We start from the raw sequence: 18,515 nt of genomic DNA, 5'->3' as shown, positions 1-18,515 counted from the left end.
CGAGGTTATAAAGGAGGCCGTGCTGGAACAAGTGCTCGAGGTGGACATGGTCGAGGTGAAAAAGGAGGCCGTGCTAGAACAACTGTTGCTCAAGGTGGAACAAGTTCTGCTCGAGGTGGAACAAGTGCTCGAGGTGGACGTGGTGGAGGTAAAAAAACTCCAACTCAAGCTGGCCAAGGAAAATGAGGTAAAAAAGCTAGAGTTTTAGAACAAGTTGTTGAACAAGACAAAGCGGACGATTTGGATGAGTTTTTGCAAGATTCTTCTAAGGAGGAATCAAGTGCATGACTATCTACTCGCTTTTTAGTATTTTACTTCATGGATTTTTTTTTATCTAAGCTTTTGATATTTTACTATTTTCATTGGGTGGTTGAGGATTTGGATGGTTGAACTTTTATAAATTTACATTTATGAATTAATGTTAGTCTTTCAATGTGTCTAATCTAAGAAAAATAAAGAAAAAAGCAACATAATTGAATTTTTGGTGCGCTTTCGGCTAGGTTGATGCTTCACAAAACCTAGCGTAAAATTCCTATAATTTTGGTAAAATAAACTTTCATAGACGTAAACAAGAAAACGATTAGAAACTCCCAGCCGTAAAGCGAACAACGGTTTGGAAACCCGTCCGTAGTGGGTTCACGGTTGGGAAAAACCTGGTCGTTATTTGGTATGAACTCCCTGAACAACAATGAGTCATGTTTACGGCTAGATATCCAGACCGTGTAACATGATCATGGTTAGGACTTGAAACGGTAAATATATTGACGTCTTGGTTGACCTAGCTATTTCCTAGCCGTTATCGTAGCAACATTTTGTAAACCCATCAGTGTTTTATTACAGTTGGGACTTTCCTAGCCGTATAGTACTCTGGTAAACCCAAAAAAAGGGCTCCTGGTTACGGATACATATCCAAGCCGTAATTGCTTCCACGGACAGGAATCCCCGCCGTCATTCCGATAGATAGTAATAAATCAGATTTACGGACTAAAATCCCAACCGTAACTTTGACAGAACACAAACTCTGCAGGTTATACAGAATTACGGCATGGTCGACCTTGCTATTTCCTAGCTGTAATTACCTATAATTTCCTTTTGTACTACTTCAAATCGGCTAGGTTTTTGAATTTTGAAAAATAGATCTGTTTGAAGACTGTTCTATAGAAGGTTTTATCCTTTCAACCACTTATTTAAACTTTGTGATAACTCCATCTCCATATAACCACCCACTCCAAATCAAAATCACACCTTCTACACTAATAATCTCTACTAAAACTCGTACAAACTCAATGCACTGTACTCAAAGGATAAACCCGACTTTACTTTGGATGAAGACTTATCTCTTTGCCAAAATTTGTGTTATGCTATCCAAAGAAGGGAGAAGAACGAAGGAATGGTGGTGTACCAAGTCAATCTTATTGGAAAAATATTTTTGAAATTTTTTGTAGTGAAACAGGCAACACTAACAACCGAGATGGGATGGAATTTTATCTTCGATTCTCAAACATACGCAAAAATGTGGAAGAGTATATGGCTTTACTTCGTATGTGCAAGCAACTTCGACTTGGAGGTGAGACTGATGAAGAAGTCGTAGCTCAAGCTAACAAAGAATGGAGAAAATGGAAAGGTTATAATTTCAACTTCGAAGCTAAAACTACCATTAAAGATTTCGTGATACATCGAAAAGGACGTTATTAAAACCAAGTTTGTAATGGGGATATATTCAGCATGTAATGAGTTTTATTGTGGTCTAGTTAATGAATGTATTAGTAATTTTCAATCGTGTTAAGAATTCATGTTGAATTGAAAAATTTCTCAACTTTCAAATCCGATTACGGACGAGAAATTTATGTATATCCAGTCCTAATTCAGGCTCAGGTTATACTGGGAAGAATAACGGCCAGAAGTTCATAAATTCTCATCAGTTTTATTTGTTCACGGCCGGGAGTTCCTAATATCCCAACCGTTTTATCTTATTTCGTCCGGGTCGACACATTTACCCAGCCGTAACAGCAGAAAATTCCATATTTTTTTCCAGATTTTTGACGCATTTGAATTGATAAAATTGATGTTGGGAGTTGATTATAAGGTTATCTTGAGTTTTGTGATAAAGGATTTCATCATTTTTCTTCAAAATTTTTCAAAAATAAATCACCAAAATCACCATTTTTCCTTCTTCAAAACTCAATAAAATCAAGTTTTTATTTGCGAAAGATTAATGTTTTGATTAGTCTAATCGATTCACTAAGACTGATTAGTTAGCTTAATCAATTTAATTAGCACTAATCAAAAAAAAGATAGATAAGGATCGATTCACTAAGAATTTATAGTGAGTTGTTATTTCATGACTCCATCAAGCCCTAAAAAACCCACCTTTTTAAGCCCCACTAATAGAGTTCTTTCTTTATCCCCTCTCGGAAATTAGATATAGCTCGAAAATCTCCAACGACTCCAAGATTTTTGTGCCCACACAATTCTTCAAGCTAGCTACCCACCACTATAAAGTCATAAGTTCGTTCCATAGATTTGATTTTATTTGCTGTATCTGAAAATCCAACATATGATCGTGCGTAACAACTTAGTTTCCCCTTAAATAAGCGAATGTGAAATAACCATATCATTGTTTGTTATGAATTAAGTTTGCAGCTATTTGAGAATCCAACATCAGTTCTCTATATCTGTTTTCTCTGGGTCATATAAAACAAAATCTTGATCGACCATCCATAAAATTTCACCATTCCTGAAATTCCATATTAACTCCACATACATGCTACTAATTATACTCTCATGAGTAATAGATAAACTCTTAATCCAAGATTCTCTCACTCCATATTCTTGCATCATCCATATATTAATTCGGACATTACCAACATGAAAAACTGAAAATAACATGGTACCAGAGAAGGTTATTTGGATCTAGTCATTTGACCGTATCTTTATTCCGCATCACACGATTTATTGTCTACGTGTTAGACCACGTCAGGGACGTGTTGAGATTATTATTCCCACATTGTCTGCGATATCTAAGATTTTGCGGCTTACAATCCTTGGGGCCTCTCCGTTCATTGCCAATTGGTTGTGAGTTGGATGCCCATATTCTAACAATATCTATTCTTTTGAATTCATAGGGGATTCTGACAATGGTGCCTCAAAACAGACCAGAAGAGTGGAGCCTTGTCCAAAGGTACGCGTAAACCAATGAAGAGCAGACCACAATATCAAAACAGACTAGACGAGTGGAGCCTTGTCCAAAGGTACGCGCAAACCAATGACGAGCTAATAAATGCGAAGGCATTGTAAACAAAGCCTTATCAAAACCATAGCCAGAAGAGTGGAGCCTTGTCCACCATGTGACAAGAGCAGACCACAATATCAAAACAGACTAGACGAGTGGAGCCTTATCAAAACCATAGCCAGAAGAGTGGAGCCTTGTCCAAAGGTACGCGCAAGCCAAAGAAGAGCTCTCCATTACATAGCACTCCCTCAACAGTTCTGTAATAAAGATGGAATGGTTCGCTTTGACTATGTTTCCATGAATTTGATCCTAATGTATAGACATCAACATCAGAACACTGCAAAGGCATGTTGTAAACAATCCTTACAAATTTGTAATCGCCAGTCTTGTAATCATAACCAAAACCATAGCCATCAATGGGTATTTTCTTGTACCACTTGGTGGACTGCACAAATTCAAAATATAAAGTTCCTCGCAACCACTTGTAATGCCACGTAAGCAAACCAAGCCATTATATAAAGACGTAAGAAACTTAGACTTTCGAAAATCTAGAGATATTGAAGGGTAATTCCATGGCTCACATTCGCACATTGTTGTTGATAATGTTGACAATGGCATTCAAATATATTTTATTGCCTTTAGCCAATCGAACCGCAATTCTAGTAACGTTATTTTATGTTACTAAGTTCATGATACATATTTTGAAAACTAAGGGTATCAAATAAGGTACACATGGACTTGCTCACGCACCTGAATCTCAAAAGAGACCTCTTTGGTAGCCTTGAAAAGATTTCTAGGAGAATCTCTTCCGGGAGGTATGGCATTGCCCGTTTCTTCTTCAACTTCATGTTGCGCAGCAGAGGGGGAGGAAGAAGAAATTAGGGTTTTTGAAGAAAGTTGTAAAACCCTTACAAGAAACGACTTATACGCTCCGTTATAGTGTAAATAGAAAGGAGTGCTTTCCGTTCTAGTTGGCCAGGTCTAACTCAATTAACGCAGCTAGGTCTAACTCAATTAACGTAAGAAAGTTGAGTCTCTGGTCTTGAATACTTTCAAGTGGATAACGAGAGTCAAATCCTTGGACAATGTAGCTATTCCCAATTGATTGATCAAATGGTACTTGGCTAACTCAGAATATGTTCCTGGTGTTGTTATTAAATCGTGAGTGCCTTACCGCATTTGTTATTAAGTCAGAAAAAAATAAAAAGGATCAGCCCATTTGTAATTTAAAACAGGAAGTCCACAGAATAGAACACGAGAGAAAGAAAACCAAATCTATGTATCCATTACTGGTTTGGACTAGACAGAAAGACTAAATTGTAAAAATTATATAAGCAAAAAAATAATCCAATCGAAAATTGGAAATTGCCTTCTTAAATAGCCGGCAAGATTTAAAAATAGTCACTGAGAATATCGTAACTTTTTTATGGGTTACAAGAGAGGACACTTTAAAAGGTGCAGCAAAAGACTTATTATTTCAGATGGCGACACAAGAAACCTGCAAACTCAAACCTTCTGTACTAGAAACTATATGCCTCGCCTTCTGTTTCAACTCCATTCCAAGTAATGGAATAAAATATATAGGCATCTAGAATGAATCAGCTGAACATCTTCACTAGAATCAGAATCACCGTTTAAAGAACTGTTTAAGTCAATGCCTTTACAGAAATTAGACCTATCACATGTTCCAAGTCCATCTGTAGCTCTTTCATTTGTACCCTACCCAAAAACAAATTAAATTTGATTATCATTTTCACTATGCCATGATAAAAGTTTTAAAAAATGAAATCAAGACGCAAGCAGACACTAGAGAAGGTCGCAGACGACCCTGAGCCATTTATTACTTACAAGACACCATTTTGAATAATTTTTCCCTTTTGAAAATAACATAAGTTTCTGGATATTAAGATCACAAAATTTCCTGATTAAATTGGGGCCTATGCCATTTAATCGAGGCTTATAGAAATTTTGTTTACACCTCAAATAATAATGGGGGTGTTTAAAAATTAGATGAAATTACCAAATAACCCCTATTCTAAAATACTAAAATCTAATTCACTCTTAAATCATCATTGCCTCCTTCATCGCCACCGCCTCCTTCACAGTGAACTTAATACCTCCGCCATCTCCATGATCGCTGCCGTTTTCACAAAAACTTCAAATCACTCCATCAACGACTACAAAAAAAATAAAATAAAAAAAATACAATAACAAAAGATCCCAAATTAGATACGATGGATAAAACCCAGTCTCAGAATACCAAATTCACACTCGAACCATCTCGAATCCAGTCTGAGATTATGTATTGTTTGTACCATCATAAAATGGTGTATGTATGGGGCACACATGCGCCCCAAAATCAAAAATGACTTATTAAAGAAGTCCGATTGGGATATCAAGGTAACCCAGTGGTTTATTAAGGAAACCAAAAATGACTTATTAAAGAAGCCCGGTTGGGTTATCAAGGTAACCCAGTGGTTTATTGAGGAAACCGAAAATGGCTTATTAAAGAAGTACGGCTGGGTTATCAAGGTAACCCGGTGGTTTATTAAGAAAACCAAAAAATAGCTTATTAAAGAATCCCGGCTGGATTATCAAGGTAACACAGTGGTTATTAAGGAAACAAAAAATGACTTATTAAAGAAGTCCGGATGGGTTATCAAAGTAACCCAGTGGTTTATTAAGGAAACCAAAATGGCTTATTAAAGAAGTTCGGCTGGGTTATCAAGGTAACCCAGTGGTTTATTAAGGAAACCAAAAATGGCTTATTAAAGAAGCCCGACTGGGTTTATTAAGGAAAACCAGTGGTTTATTAAGGAAACCAAAAATGGCTTATTAAAGAGGCCCAATGGTTTATTATGGAAACCATTAAAGATAAATACAATTTTTAAAGGGATAAATATAGATCTTTGGAGATAATTATGAATCCGGGGAAGATAGATTTTAATTTCTCAAGATATATCCAGATCTATAAAGATAGTTATAGTTCTTCTTGGATAAATGCAAATCTTGACAAGATAAACATGGATCTTTCAAGATGTGTACAAATATGATGAAAATAAACATGAATCTTCCAGAATATATATACAAATATTGGGGAGATAAATACAAATTTAAGTGGTTATTTAACATAACTACAAATCTCATAAGATAAAGGTAAACCTTGGTGGTTATTTGAGATAATTACAAATCATAAAAATAAGATTTGTTTTCTGCCTATAAATAGAGGCTGAAATCCAATTCAAAAGGTACACAATCACAATTACTTTTTCTCCTCTGAAAATTTGTCTAGAGCTCTCTCTGACTTAAGCATTGGAGTGTCTTTTCATCTACAAATTCTGGAGAAATAAAGCAATGGCGATGATTTCATCATCTTATACATATCTCGAAGATTATTGGGATAATTAATTTTGCCCAACATTTTTTGGCGCCGACTAAGGGGAATGGATTCTTTTTTTCCGTACTCAAAAAGTCCACACATACATTGCCCGTGAGAAAGCCAAAGACAAAATGTCAAACCTCTCCCGCAGATCGGCATCTTCACTGCTGCTATAAAGAAGATGCTACTTCCTCGAAGAAGAAATTTTGATCCTAATACAAGTCTACGTGTCAACACATATATAGGATCAATATGCTTGTTGGAGGCAACCAATCTATTTTACGTATTCCGAAGAATCTTGGATGAGTTAACTTCCAAACCAGAAGCATGACATAAAGGGGAAGAATCTCTAAACTCCATATCTTCGATTTCTCTATGATATTCTTGCTACTATGTATGATTTCAAGTGTGCCTTCTGATGCATTTCATCTTCCTAGACTAATTAAGTGACTTTAGATACTGAGTAGTTACATGTACAGCATGAAACTGTTAAAATTGTGCAAGCGAGATTTCGTCATTTGATTTAACTTTAATCTGCGAAATGATGCTGGACGCCACCTAGTCAGTGTCTGAATTTGTAAGTGACCATGCCGAGCACAATAGGCTAAAGTACCCTTTAGGCTTATAAATTGACGAAGTATGCACATATATCGGTCACACATGCTTAACATGCTTAGCAAAAACATATTATTGTGATCTGCTATAGATTGTCACCATTCTCATTTCTTAAATTAATGCCAAGTTGCTTGAATATAGATTATTTAATGATCAAGTGCTGTTGTGTTGGAGTCGTATCCCGAGTCCTAACCAAGGCATGGATAAACTAATGAATTGGAAAGGCCAATCCATTAGTTATGTCTTTACCACTCTTACTCACTCTGATCATAAGCCACAGGTTGCTGCCATGATCTTAAGAGCTTTATTAAAGGGAAAAATAGCAAGGAGATGTCAGATTGCGCAAAAGCATTGAAAGAAGCTAAAATTCAAAAACTGTATCAACAAGGGGAGCAAGTAGCAGTCCTCCCGACTCGGTACACCTCGACGATTCAAGCCCGGAACACATGGCGGTGGTATCGAGCCAATAAATTCAACTCCAAAACAGCTCTTTGTAATTACAGACTTGCTGAAAGGTGTGCGCTTCTCAAGCCTGTAGACGACAAGCCATGGGGAATATTTAAAGATGATAGTACCCGTACTATTGCAACAAGCGTAGAAGAAGATGTTTTGTTATCATCAACAACAATACTCATAATGCCACATCAAATGGAAAGGGACGCCACCCTATGATGGCTGTGGATGGAAAAATTTCGCTGGTGGAATTGATGTCTATAACCATGTCAACGGAGCACATTGCTTTCTCAATTTACAACGCCTAAGGGATTGTGATGCGCAACCAGGCTGAACAGTCTCCAAGTACTTCTCATGCGTTACAGTGCTATCAAGTAACAACTGGAATGTTACAAGATAATAGAGCATAAGTCCTATTATAAAGCAGGTGGCGAAACATGGGAGCATAAGTCCTATTAGCTTTTATTACAAAGCTAATTTTATAAAAGGGCTTGCTGCAGTAAGAAACGAATTCTTCCATTAGCTAGAGGCTGACTTTAACGTTGGCTAAAGTCGCATTGACAGACTCACCATGTTGACTGTCGTACTGCCATAAGCACAACAACAACCAATGGCTTGAAGAAATTTTGACACAAGGAAATGGCAGAATGGAGATGACTACGTGATAGACACATTTTTGTGTCTGATATAATCTCAATTGTATATATTGTTAATGCTCGAATTTGTATTTATTATGACTTTTTGTGTCTTTGTAGGTGTTTTTGGAGAAATAAGCTTTTGCGGGAAAATTGGCTCGAAAAGTGGTATTTGCGCTCGTAGGAGAAAATTACTATTCGGACTCTCAGTTTGGATAAGGGGCACTTCAATTACTAAGGGGCACCTCACTGCTATATGAACCCAGGGCACCTGCTATTCGCAGGATACGATTTGAGGAGATTTTGTTCGATGCATTTGGTGATATTGATCGGTTCTAACTTGTTGAGATAAAATAGGCAATGTATATGTGTCAGAATCGATTAAACAGGAAGGTTTGGGTATATCTCGATAAAACAGGGCAAGTGAATGATCTCGTCTATTTGGATTTAATTTGGGAAGTTACGTGCAAGAATTAAAGAGTGTTTTGTCGGATTTCTTCGAGTGATTCGATTGATATTGTCTTGTCTCAACAAACCAGGACGGGTAATGGAATTATTTACGTAAAAAGGGAAGTTTCCACCTCGAAGAAACAAAGAAAGAAAATCTAGGGATACTCTGTTGATATGTGTGGACCTAACAGAGGAAAATATACTGCCATTCGATTATATACTTGGTAGGACTTTGAAGATAGGAGACGCGTGCATGAGATAAGAAAAGAAATAAATCCGTAACTTGGAGTGGAGGAAAAGAAAAGATTGTGAAGATTTTTCCGGGATTTTATTGATCTGTTGTGTATATATAGGTTGTTGGGAGGTCGAGCAGGAGAATCGAGGAGTTGGGGGTCGATACGGAGGCTGCAGAGGCGAAAATCAGGGTTACAGGAAAGTACCTTGTGGCTGGTGGTGAAGAAGAGAAGCTGAAGAACATTGGACAGACGAGGACAGTCGCAGAGGCAGTCTTTTTCAAACAGCATAACCGAACTATCGTTGTTCAACAATAATAGATAACATATATCATAAGCTTGTCATCTTTTCTCTGTAACAGTTCAACCCGTTGTAACATCTGTTTGTAACACCATCACAGCGTTGCAAACTGTCTGCTTTATTAGTTTTCTATTTTTTTTTTCACCTATATGAGCTATGAACAACTATTTTGCGCACGTGAATAATATGAGGAGCTAAACCCCAACACTGGGATGACGGAGGAATTCATATTTCATGCGTGTGGTTATTATATTGAATTCTTTCATGACTTTTTGCAAGGATTATTAATTGTTTTATGGTTTTTATTGAACGGTTGTGATTTCAATTGATGGGTTATACTTGGGTTAAGTCTTTTGATATCCTATGCTTTAGATTTATAGTCGTTGCTTTTCAAAAATCTACCTTGGCAAAGAAACAGAGTCAATATTCTATTTGAGCTATAATTGTCTAGAATAACTATATGAATCGCATGAATGAATTTATTGGTGGAATCCTGAGTCCCAGTCTCTCGTAACATTAAGTGAAACTAAAATTAAGTCTGAAATCAAATCTTTACAAGTCTTTGAACGAACTTCTACTTATCACTTTCAAAACTACATCACTACGTTTGATTTTAAGAGGCGCGACTGACCTTAAAGAAGCTGTACATGGAGACAATTTCATTGTTGTGATCTCAACTTTCAATGCCGCAGTGGGTGTTTGCAATGCCGATGGCAATTTTTACCCTGTTTCAGCACGAATGAAATATGCCAGAGGCTGCACCAAGGCCTGCCCTAAGGCCTGGCTAAAATAAAATAAGATATGGAGTTTATGGGATCCAACAACTTACATGAAGACTGTGGATCAACAAAAAAGAAAGCTAGCAGTATGTATAAAACGTACAGAGTTTTACGACAAGAAAATTCACTGAGCAAGATTCAAATTTCAAACACGCGGTTACGACTCTAATCAAGGATGTGACGATAAAACGAAAGACACGCTACATGCGGTAAAGGGAATTCTCTTCAACTGATCTCAAGCTAAAACAACCTGAACTTGGTCCTACCATGACAAAGATTAAATAAAGAGCGTGTATACGGATCCAATAAACAAGGTGCTTTAGGCATGGGTCCTTTTAAGGAAGTTTTACTTCGATGAGTCCCCACCATGTGACAAGCCGCGCCATGCCAATATCACTGGGAGAAACCTTGCCCATGATAAACTACATATTGGGGGCGTCGTTCAGGCACTATGATCAATTACGATAGGGACTCCATGATCCATTGGATAGCAAAGAATCTGGAGTAAAAGGAGCGAAAAAAGAACCCGAGAAATGCATGACTTGTAAGCCACATGGCCCTTTTCTGAGTAGAGCAGAAAGCTAGATATAACTGATTATGAGTCAGCATACATTCAACAAGATGGGATTGGATATTATAGGTTCCATTCCCCGCGGCACCAGGGGGCATCTTTGGCATTTGGCAATAACTCTGCAGATCATGGGGGTGGCTAAAGTGTCGCTAGCATGCAAGAAAAATCAACATGTTTGAGAAGTCGAATAATAGGGGACATCCTTTTCAATACTACTGCAAGTAACGGGGGAGACTAGGGTTCAAGAACCTAGCTACTAACGCCAAGGGAGCTCCGATGCTGACGGTGGGATGAGAAGGTCTTTACAACGTGGCTGTTATAAGACGAGTGGCGTACTAGATGAAAAGTCCAATCAAGAAGATCTGAGCTTCTTAAAATAGGTGATCAAATATATGCAAGGCTGGATAGAAGATTTTCTCTTGATTCAAGTGTATCGAGTATAAGCCTACCAGATGCATGCTAAGGATATATTTTGCCATAATGAAATGGTGTTGTCCAACAAGTGTTTTCAGCGACTACGACTCCGGTAAACATGAAAAATGTACTTATGCCAGCGGTCACATATACGGAAAAAGGGATGATTCAAGGGTCCACTACAGTCCAAGGTAAAGGCTGCATACCTGGGTCCCAAGCATGCAGAATTGTCATGCTAAAACAAAATCAATTTTGCGGTAATCAACGGTACATGCTTACGAGCTATTTTGGATTAATCATTAATGGCATTTATCATTTTTTAATACAGGGAAGGTGTCATCTTTCTTAACCCATCGACAAGTTGAGAATTAAGAGGGGGTGATGTTTGTACCATCATAAAATGGTGTACACATGCGTCTCAAAATCAAAAATGACTTATTAAAGAAGCCCGGTTGGGCTATCAAGGTAACCCAGTGGTTTATTAAGGAAACCAAAAATGATTTATTAAAGAAGCCCGGCTGGGTTATCAAGGTAACCCAGTGATTTATTAAGGAAATCAAAAAATAGCTTATTAAAGAAGTCCGACTTGGTTATCAAGGTAACCCAATGGTTTATTAAGGAAACCAAAAATGGCTTGTTAAAGAAGTCCGGATGGGTTATCAAGGTAACCCATTGATTTATTAAGGAATCCAAAATGGTTTATTAAAGAAGTCCGGCTGGGTTATCAAGGTAACCCAGTGGTTTATTAAGAAAACCAAAAATAACTTATTAAAGAAGCCCGGCTAGGTTTATTAAGGAAACCAAAAATTACTTCACTACAAGAAAATGAGTGTATTGCAACATGTCCATTGTGTGGCTAGAACCAAAATTTCACGTGGCAATAGCCTTTTGCCACACCTGTGGCAACAGCCTGGGAGGCAGGAAGTTATTGCCACATCTTTCGTTTGACGTAGCAAAAGATGGGCTTTTTACCATACCAACTGATGAGGCAATAATGTGAAGCAATAAGGTATTTATTTATTATTTTCTTTTTATTTACTTTATTTTTTTAATTTATTCTCTATATAATTCTTTTGTCACACCAATTAGCTGCTGCTATAGTCTTCTCTTTCAACATTGTATGTGTAGCAAGAAGACCTGTATTGCAGCAACATGCCTGTGGCAAAAGACGATATTAAACTAGTTTTTTTTTAAAAATTATAGACCGCTGTTGTTGTATATAATTCATAGACAGTAAAGTAGTTTCAACATATCAGGCATTTCAGAGACAAAAGTTGATTTAAAACAAAGAATTCAGATTTCATTAATATAGAAGTATGTTACAAAGTACAGTGAGTTCAAACTTTTAAACAAGAAATAAAAAAGGTAAACTAAATTTACACAATATCAGACTCCAATATCATGCTAAAATACACAAACTTAATACTTCAAACTAAACCTATTAGGTGCTAAACCCACTCCAAGGCTACGCGATCCTGCTAAACAGATCAAAACAAACACCAGCAAGTGAAACACATCAATAAATAAATGGTAAAAAATAATCAAGTCTATCAAAAAGAGATGCATCAAATGAACATGCGAACTCAACAATGGAGTAAAGGCATAATAATGCACATCAGAGTTAAAGTTGAAACATTGAATACATAATTGCATTCATGAAAAACTATTCACTGGTATTCAGTAGTGGTACTCCACATTAATAGCCTAATGGACTTCCCTTAAAACTCAGAAACTGCTCCACTTACCTTCTGGCTTCTAGTTTAAGATAGATTATCATGCCCATAGGTGTAAAATATAATAAAATCTAGGTGAGTAACTTTGTTTTTAAAGGCTAAGTCCAGAACCATGCTAAGAACCAGAACAATCAATCTCATCTAATATACATGATATCAAGCACCCACAAAATAACAAACAAGAGTTCAGTAGACCTTCTATCGCTTCCTTTTACCCGAATGCACATCGCACCAGCCATCTTGTGAAGCTTCTTTAATTCATTTGCATTTGTACAATGGGAAATCAGGGAGCCAAGAAATCTTTCAATGTAATCAAACTTCTAAGACGAAATTGGAGAACAAGGGTTAAATAAGGGGAAACAGGAAAATATTTGGCTAAATTATAACTTTCTTTTGATTGGTCTTATCACAGAACACGTTTAATTCATGGGCACCATTAGAAAGCAAAAGTAGAAACTTCTTTCTATTAGGAGCTAAAATTAGCCACTCACCAACCAAGTAATTATGCATGGTCTGCAGTTGTTACACACTTATTTGCTAAGCAAACACTTTCCAGTAGTAAGGAATAGATATATATTAATAATTTGGCACCATATAAGAGCTAGCTAGCTACCACCATCACTAAACATTATAACCTAATACGTAACCACTATGATTAATGTCATGTTAGGTCTCATTTTCTTAAAGAAAAGCCAAAAAAAGGACAAAATTACAATGCCTACACTGTTACTTCTATTATAAGCTTTAATCAAAAAAGTGAATACAGAATTCCAAAAACATAGTACACAACAGTGGGGACAATCAACTCCGTATTGATAAAAATCCAAGAGTAATTCCACAAACAAATACATACATAAGACCGTGAACAAATCCATTCAGCCTATCTGAACTTCTAGGCCTGAATTGTTGAGACATTGAGCAAAAACAACAAATACCTCAAAAATGGCTGAATAAGGTAACATATAGAACAATCAATATGATGAAACACCAGAATCGATCTTCTTCCACAAACTACACCAGTATATTGCGGTATAGATTCACCAGATTTCCAAAACCTGTGAAAAATATGAGAGAATGTAAATTTGAATTAAATGTTTGTAAAATTGCACAACCCAAATCTTGTGTCCTCAAAGACTAAACTAAGATTAAATCACTAAATCGGTTAAAAAAAGATAATTAGGAAATCCCTTTAACCAAAATCCCCAAACTGTGCTCCAATCCTTAATTCCAAAACCCCCAAATTTAGAAATTGAAATCTTAACACAAAAAAATAAAAGAAAAAGCATCAATACAATATACCTGATGAAGTTGATACTCTGGGATTGTAACGAGAATGATAAACAGAAGAAGAAAAGTTCTGAAATCGGTAGAAGAAAAGGGTTATGGGTTGTCCGCTAGAACCTTGAAATCGGTAAAAGAAATAGGGTTTGATTGTTAGTCTAGGTGCGTTAAGAGTGATGCAAAATGAATCCTAGTTTTGCATCGAACGAGAGATCCGATGTTAAGAGAAGAAGATGAATAATGAAAGTTATGAAACCCCAGGATTGATAATCACCAGAGAACAACATTGTTTTGGATGGAGACAAACATTTCAGTTTTAATGGTAATAGTTATTTTAGATGCGGAAATTAGGGGTGGGTGGAATTGATTTTTCACGAAATCCTTGGGAAAAATTAGTTGTGGGATTTTCTATTTTCACATATAAATTTTTAATAAAGAAGGCAGTTAAAATTCCATTTTTACCTGTGGCAAGAAATTGTTATATTACCGCACCACCAAAGAATATGCCGCAAAAAGTAATTTCTTGCCACACCCATTATTGGTTGTGGCAAGATGTTATGCTTTTTGCCTCACTTGTTATCTTGTGAGGCTATAACCTGCCTATTGTCACATTGTCGATAAGTATGTGGCAAAGTAGTGAGGCAATATAGTCATCTTTTTGTAGGGCTTATTAAAGATGCCCAATGATTTATTATGGAAACCATTAAAGATAAATACAATTCTTAAAGGGATAAATATAGATCTTTTGAGATAATTATTAATCACTCAAGATATATTCAGATCTATAAAGATAGCTATAGATCTTATTGGATAAATGCAAATTAAGATAGCTATAGATCTTCTTGGATAAATGCAAATTTTGACAAGATAAACATGGATCTTTCAAGATGTGTACAAATATGATGAAGATAAATATGAACCTTCCAGGATATATACAAATATTGGGGAGATAAGTACAAATCTAAGTGGTTACTTAAGATAACTACAAATCTCATAAGATAAAAATAAATCTTGGTGATTATCTGAGATAATTACAAATCATAAAAATAAGATTTGTTTTCTACCTATAAATAGAGGCTGAAATCCAACTCAAAAGGTACACAATCACAATTACTTTTCTCCTCTAAAAACCTGTCTAGAGCTCTCTCTGACTTAAGCATCGGAGTGTCTTTGCAGGTACCACTCAATTTTCATCTATAAATTCTGGAGAAATAAAGCAATGGCGGATATTTCATCACCAACACGTATAACTGCAAAATTTTGGTAATTATTTTGCACCTGCACGTATAACTGTAGAAATTTCTTCAAAAATGACGAACATAAAAACCCATAATCGGGGGATATGTTGCGATATGATAACCGATTATGGATTTGGGTTTAAAAAAAAAAACTAGAATCGGTAAATAAGTAGCAACATATTCCCCGATTGTGCGCTAATTTTTTTCTGTCTATTTTTCTGCCCACAATCGGATTAAGTCGTCATACACAAATACCGATTTTCTACTCAGCACCAACACCTCTTTAATTTAATTTCTCAAAAACAGTATTATTACACTAAACAATTTATTGCACCAAAAACCTCTCATCAAGGAAGAGTTGCATGCATCACAATAATAACTATTTAAAGTTGCTCAACTCAAAGTATGTAATTTTGTTCTTCTGATTTGATCTATCAAACTTAATTCTTCTTATGCTTTGATTGATCAAACTTAACTTTTTCTCCTCACCATACACATGGTATGAATAATCACTCAAAACCAGCATCTGTTTGCGTCCATCAATGGTTGAGATTGAGACAAAGAGATCTAAAGAGAAGAAAAATCATGACAAGTTAATCAAAATTCAAAAATCCAACACCTTTACTGTTAACCGTACAACAGAGAGTCTTCCTCAAGACTCTCTGCTCAGTTAGTCAGTCAGTTAGCGCTAGTCTATAGGCTAGTTAGTCGTTCCATTTTGTTAGCTATAAACTCGTTCTCAGAGTCAGTAACAATATTTTTGTTTTACCAAAACTCTATAACCTTATCTCTTGTATAAATAAGAGTTAAATCTCCACAAGATCTCTGTGTGGAAGATATTCACCAAAAATAGTGTTCTAAGTTGGTATCAGCTTGTCGATCCAACGCTTCCGCAGAAACAAAACCAAAAACAGCAAACAAAAAAAAAACCTATAACATCACTAATGGCTTCAACATCTAGCCTTAGACAAATCCAGATTCATCACCTGGTAACTCTCAAACACACAGAAACCAATCATCTCCTTTGGAAGACACAGTTCAAACCTATCCTAAAAGGATATAGTCTCACTGGTTTTATTGATGGAACCAAGGTAAAACCTGCTAGAACCTTACCTGATAGTGATGATATCAACCCAGATTTTACAGAACATGAGGCTTGTGATTCACTGTTGGTTGGATGGCTGAACTCGACTCTAACACCTGAAGTGCTAGCTGAAGTTGGTGGACTGGATACGGAAAAGCAAGTTTGGGATAAGCTAGAGAGCTATTTTACACCAAAAACCCTTGCACATCAGGTGAATCTGAAAAGAAAACTTCATTCACTACAGAAAGGTAACAAACCTCTCAAACAATTTTTGCAAGAAGCTAAGAGTTTATTTGAGCAGCTTACTGCATCTGGATGCACGGTTTCAGATGATGAGAAGAAACAGGCCATTAGTAATGGTATAAATCAATCTTATGACCCAATTGTAACTACATTGAGCACTGCTGAAAATCTGACTATAGATAGCTTCTATACTCATTTACTAACCTTTGATATGCGGTTAGAACAACAGTTACAGTCTTTGCAGCAAACTTTGGCTATTGTAGCTGTTGCCAGTAGCAAGCCTGATCAGAGACGTTTCAACAACCATGGGACACTAGTACAAACCTTCACATAGGCCACGTTTTTTGGTTTACATCCCAGCCACGTTTCAGGTTATTTGTGTGGCTATTGGTCACCAGTATAACTATAGCCACATTTTGTGTTACCATGTAGCCATAGTGCACCATTTAGTCATGGGTTTATTCCTAAACACATCAACTGTAGCCATAGGATATCGTTTCGTCATGGTTTTCAGTTTAATCCAATCACATGTAGCCATAGATGCGTATATGGCCACATTAAATAATTTTGTATGTGTCAAAAGTGTCGGATGACAATAGACACACCTTTTAGTCTGTGACGGAAAGAGGATTTATTTATCCACATTGGTTTGTTTATGTGTCCATAATATCTGGTTTATTAGACACGCATATACTAAGGAAGACACATTATATCAAACATGACAAAAGATTGACATATGGTTACTCCATATTTTTTTTTGGGAGGATTATGGTATGGCTACACGAAAAACAAATTGTGAACATAGCTTCGGATCCATTAGACACATGAGATTGAATTTTAACTTTTAAAGTACTAGCCATGGTTGTTACCGAGTCTTTCCTAGGCCAAATGCTCCTAGTATGCTTAATTTTCAAGCAACATATGCTAGGGTAATGTTTATGCATGTTCACTGCAATAAAGAAACCTCAAGCTCTGGTGTATAGAAGGATACATTACAAGTGATTGTGGCTTCCAAGGGAATTGCAATACAGCGGGTGCAGCCGGGTGTTTTGTGAAAATAAAACACGTATGGTGGAGTTATGTTGTGTTACTTTCTCTCAGAATTCCCGATATATAACCACGCCAAAATCCAAAATAGGAAACCATATCTTAAACTTTTCATACAAATCTAGAAGGGACTGCAAACGAAAGGAGCCATCTGTGAGACCAACCAAACCTGTTTAACTTATCAATTCACAAAAGCTTGTATATTTTTAGCCAATATATTTAATGAAAAAATTTAGATCTACAACCAATATTTTTTATTTACCTCTTTCCAAAAGAAAAAAAACAAAAATATTACATCAAATTGATTTTGGAGCCATCCACTCCAAAACTACGATTGCAGTAGGAATGCATTTCTTTTTCTCTTTATATAACAAGACAAAACAATCCCATAATCAAATTCTTGATGTTTTAGATGCAGAGTTCGTGTCCTACAATTCGAGTGTCAAACTTATAGAGGCATATGATGGCATAAAAATGACTTCGTCAAAGCTCAGGGACAATGTAGAGTGTTGAATAGCCACAACGAACCTGCAACAGGAAAATAGGGTTCTGAGTTCAAAAAAAACAAGGAAGAAAGAACGAGGGCACAACAATTAATACAAGGTGTCAGCCCAACTCAACATAAATTGTGGTCAAGACTTCTTACAAAGAGGACTTTCACAAGATATGGGAAAAACCCTGTCAAGTATGGTATTCAAAACGGTTGAGGGTTAAATTGGAACAAGGAAAATGAGATTAAAATTCACTATTCTTCACAGGATACACAATACAAACTCCTCACACAAGCAAGTGAACCTCTCCATGCAATTCACTTAGGAAAAAGCATC

At 36.3% G+C, this 18,515-nt stretch overlaps 1 long non-coding RNA gene across 1 annotated transcript; it reads right to left on the bottom strand.

Annotated features, from left to right (window-relative positions):
• Window positions 1-13,587: 13,587 nt before the first annotated feature.
• LOC113292806 lies at window positions 13,588-14,359 on the bottom strand. The gene is made up of 2 exons (XR_003331877.1): window positions 14,095-14,359; window positions 13,588-13,850 (listed from the first exon to the last, which is right to left on the bottom strand). It is a non-coding gene; the product is annotated as an uncharacterized LOC113292806 (long non-coding RNA).
• Window positions 14,360-18,515: the final 4,156 nt, after the last annotated feature.

The sequence above is a fragment of the Papaver somniferum genome, chromosome 7, assembly GCF_003573695.1.
Source record: "Papaver somniferum cultivar HN1 chromosome 7, ASM357369v1, whole genome shotgun sequence".
NCBI lineage: Eukaryota > Viridiplantae > Streptophyta > Magnoliopsida > Ranunculales > Papaveraceae > Papaver > Papaver somniferum.
The sequence above is the reverse complement of the archived record's forward strand: the minus strand, read 5'-3'. Positions and strand labels throughout refer to the sequence as shown.